A 4936-nucleotide genomic window follows, 5' to 3' on the forward strand; every position below is an offset into this window, starting at 1 on the left:
CTGCTTGCGCTTCTGGGCATGATGTTGTTGGTCAATGATGTTCTTGTAGTTGCTGTTGATGTATGTGGTGGTAGTAGGATTGGTTGGTTATCTAGGGCAGCATGAACAGATGCTCAGATGCTCCTACCATGGCCCCCAGTGCTGAACTAAGAAAGCAAAACAACCTTTCCATCTCACACGCATGCAAACTCATACACATGCACACACACACGCGCATATATGCACACACAAAAACACATACAACAGCACACAAGCATGCACACAAATACAAGAAAATTTGGTTCTTGACAGAAAAGTAAGAAAAACTATTGGTGCTCATTATTACAGTAATTTCATTTGATTAAAATTATGTGCAGAGCACCCCTCAGCATGTGTTGGTTCTTCTTGTGTAAGAGGGTATGAGAACCCCTGTCATCATTAAAAAGAAAAAAATGCAAAGCATCAAAATAAAAAGCTGATCAGAGAATAGAGACCTATGAAAGCACACATAAGTATTAATAAATATATAAATAATATAAATAATAAACCATAAAATGTCCCTCCACACTGTAGCACAACTACAAATGTGACATTCACCCTCTAATACTTACCTGGCAGGGGACCTGACCATGATCAAGAAGGTGGTTCACCCAGGGCAAGCTCAGTCATTGCACTCTGGCTGTGCTGACCCCTGCGAATTCCCCAAATGTGGGAATCTCCACTGCATAATTTCTATTAGTGGGGGACTGTGTTCGCAGCTGCTTGCCAGAGTTGCTCCTCGCTTTTTATGTGCTTTCTGCTTTTATTTATTTGTTTATATTTAATTTCTACTATTTACTTCTTTTGGATCATTATTCTGTAGTCTATCATTAGTCAGACAAACACCATGGCCTCACATTCTTTCTTTTTAATTGCTGTTTCTTTATCGGATTACTTTCATCAACGCCGTATCACCAGCATGACGGAGGCAAACAAGGAAAGGAAAGGAGGAATTGTGCTCTATGTAAACAACAGATGGTGCAACCCTGGACACACCATGGTAAAAGGTTGTGTGTGCAGCCCGGACATTGAACTGCTAGCTGTAAGACGGTGTCCATATTACCTGCCTAGAGAGTTTTCCCAGGCCATTGTTGTTGGTGTGTACATTCCTCCCGCAGCTAACGTGGCACAGGCTGCTGGCGTCATTGGCTCAACTATCACGCGACTAGAGACGCAGCACCCCAGTGCCTTCATAGCGATCTCTGGGGATTTTAACCATGTCACGTTGGCACCAACCCTGCCCACCTTTAAACAGTTTGTGGATTGTAATACAAGGGAAAATAAGACACTGGACTTGCTGTATGCCAATGTCAGGGTAGCATACAGCTCCATAGCTCTCCCTCCCCTTGGTCGATCGGACCACAACCTGGTCTACCTCAAGCCAATATACAAACCTGCTGTCCAGTGGCAACCAGTGACCACCAGGACTGTACAGAGATGGTCACAGGGAGCTGTTGGAACTCTACAGAGCTGCTTTGAGGAATCGGACTGGGATGTGCTCTGTAATTCACACAGGGAGAACATGGATGGACTCACAGACTGCATAACAGACTACATCAACTTCTGTGTTGATAAGGTGGTCCCCACAAACACTGTGAAATACTTCCCCAATAACAAACCCTGGGTGACCAAGGACATTAAGGCAGTGCTGAGCAGGAAGAAGGCAGCATTCAGGAGTGGAGACAGGGAGGAGATGAGGAAGGTGCGGATAGACTTGAGGGAAAAGATCACAGAGGGCAAGAGCAGGGTGAAGGCAGCTGACACCAACAGACTCAACAAGCTCATCAGGAAAGCTGCATCTGTCCTGGGAGTCTCTGGTGGAGGTGTCGGAGAGGAGGATGCTGCAGAAACTATGCTCTCACCCCCTGTATGCGACTCTGAACTCATATCAGAGCACCTTCAGCTGCAGGCTGAGATCACCAAGGTGCACTACAGAATGCCACAGGAAGTAATTTCTTCCTGTGGTCATAGAACTGTACAACTCCTCTCCCTTCTACAGGGAGAACAGCTGAACCATTGAAAAGTGGGCAATGCATGCTGCCATAACCGTTCCATAACCGTTCGCCAATATGTTCAATATGTATATGTTCATATCAACATCTTCCTTGTGCAATATGTACATGTACATCAACATCTACCTCGTGCAATATAAATACCTCAGTAGAAACATTTACTGTGCAATATGCGATGCAATATGAGTAAAATGCTTAATGGTTGTGCAATACTTATATAAACACATAATGGTTGTACAATACCCTACCTGTTGCTTGAATATTTCATTCTGTATTTACTGTGTCATTCTTTCTTATTCATATATTCTTTTTACCCTGCTGTATTTTATTTATTGCATGCTTGCCTACTTTATTTTTATCTTCATCGTTTCTGATACTGTAATGTGAGCAATGTCTGGCATTGCTCACATTCCTTCAGGATCAATAAAGTGTTATCTTATCTTATCTGAACTGAGAATGCTATTTACTTAATTGCAATATTTCTATCAGCATGAAAACTTTTCTCCTTTTTCCCCGATTTACTGCTTATGTAGCAGAGCTGAAGTGATTAGCTCGTGTGAGTCCTGCGTAAAGCCTTAGGTAGCGGGTAGCAGGTAGCCGAGCGGTTGCAGCAGCTATGTCACTCCCCCGAGACCTGGTTAAGTAGCATTGTTGCTGACAGGCTAAGGGAAATTTGTCTTTAGCTCAACTGGCAATGACGCTGGCTTTAAGGGATTGGCAGCGAGCAGTGAGAACCTTGGTTTGAAACCTGCTTGCTTGCTGACCCACGTAATATCTGATACACAATGCAGCAACATACCACCCGTTACACTTAGTAATTATATGTACAGTGTATTGTAATTCATGAATGAGTGTATGTCTCAAATGCGACGACTTCAAATACTATTTAACTCAAATGTCAATTTATGGTAGTCCGGTTCGGTATCTGTGAAACAAAACATACAAGATAGTGTCATACTATTACCAGCCAAGTATAAAACGTTCAAAAATGCAACTAAAAGTTGGAACATGATTAGCTGTGAAGGAGATTCTGACTTGGTTGCTCATGGTTCTGTTTTCTTAACAAAAAATAAACACAAAAACTGCTCCTACAGCTCTGAAGCTGCAGACTTCAGAGTAAGTCTGTAGTCAGTAAATCAAATGAAATTGCACAGAACAAAATATAAAAAAGATAATGCAGGGGATAGTAACAGTCTAAAAAAGTGTCTTTAAAAGTGACTTCAACAACTTGACAGACTGATTTTCTAAAGCTCTCAGGCAGGACACACTATAGAAGAAAAAAGGGGATGGTGTGTTTACGAATAAGATGGACAAGATCATTTTGAGAACAGGACTGGCCCTATGATAGATCCCTGCTGAACACCACAGGTAATTCAGGAGGGCACATGACCACCAACAGAAACAATTAATTTCCTACCAAAAAAGTAAGAGGTAAATCTCAGAGCACAACCACCAAGACAAGCTAGTTTCTTAAGGGATCTATGAGAATCTCATCCTATACTGTGTCAGTGAGCATTCATGTGAAGGTAGCTCTAATACTTTGAGTGCTGTTTCGGTCCTATGATGTGGATGAAAACCACATCATAAAGTGAATGAACATAGTGAAACTTTAAAAAAGAGAATGGTTAAAAAGAAATAAATCTAAACTACATTAAATGTATGAAAAAATAGATCATATCCTCACACTTGATTTAATTCTGTGGCAACATTAAATGAACTGAGGAGCTCTGACTACTATGGGGTGCCGAAAAAATAACACAGAAGGTTAATGTTTTGGCATGGAGCTGATTAGATCTGCCCCCAGTAACTGAATTTAATTCCATTAAGTAACCAGTATCATGTTCAATTTACCACGTTTATAACAAACCAAATTTCATGAAAATTGGTTCAGAATTAAGTGAGTTACAGTCGATTTTGTAGAGAAGTCTGCATCTCTCAATACACATAGTATTTGTTTACTTGCGGATCTTGACCCCTCCAATATGGCGACCATGCAGATGCACGTCAAATAGCAAACCTATGATCTCTACGGACGCCAGTGTGGGGTCTTCCCTTACGTGGTGAAAACCATGTGCCTGAAAATTATTTGAAAAAGAAAAAATTCTTAAGTACAGGACAATGCAGTTATGAAAATTATATAATGTGAAAAATAATATTTTTAATATTTTAATACTAGACTTTTTTTTTTTAAATGTGTGTACATATATACTTTGAAATAAAACTGTCAGTGAAATTAAGCTGTCTTCATCGTGCCTGACTGTAATGGCAAACCGATATATGCGTGAACAAACCAATAGATGCGAACACAAACCAATAGGTGCGTCAATGACAAACCAATACAGACGCACATCCATCCAATATAAATGACACTCAAACCAACAGGTGTGTAAGTACCAAACCAATACAAAAGTAAATGACAAACCAATGCGTAAGCACATAAAACCAATACATGAGTGAATGAAACCAATATAAGAAACACTCAAACCAATAGTTGCGTAAATGACAAAACAATATAAACGTAAATGACAAACCAATGCATAAGCACATAAAACCAATACATGAGTGAATGAAACCAATATAAATGACACTCAAACCAACAGGCGTGTAAGAGGCAAACCAATACAAACATAAATGACAAACCAATACATAAGCACATAAAACCATTACATGAGTGAATGAAACCATGTAACATCTAACTGCATTAAGAGTGAGACAGACTGACTCATCTAAGGGTGAAACAGGTTCGACTATAATAAGGGCAAGACAGACTGACTAAGCCCCTGGATATATACCATAGGAATCCGCAGTACAACAAGGTCTTCGCTGCTTTGAAGTGTGGGTCTTTTCAGCATCATTCTCTCAGATTTCAGCTGCACAAACAAAGCCCACTTCACACTTCCACGCTC

At 40.5% G+C, this 4936-nt stretch overlaps 1 non-coding gene across 1 annotated transcript; it reads left to right on the forward strand.

The window, feature by feature from the left end:
- The first annotated feature begins 582 nt into the window (after window positions 1–582).
- Window positions 583–744, forward strand: LOC118770017. The gene has a single exon (XR_005004532.1). It is a non-coding gene; the product is annotated as a U1 spliceosomal RNA (small nuclear RNA).
- Window positions 745–4936: the final 4192 nt, after the last annotated feature.

This window comes from Megalops cyprinoides, chromosome 22 (assembly GCF_013368585.1).
Source record: "Megalops cyprinoides isolate fMegCyp1 chromosome 22, fMegCyp1.pri, whole genome shotgun sequence".
In the NCBI taxonomy this organism is placed as follows: Eukaryota; Metazoa; Chordata; class Actinopteri; order Elopiformes; family Megalopidae; genus Megalops; species Megalops cyprinoides.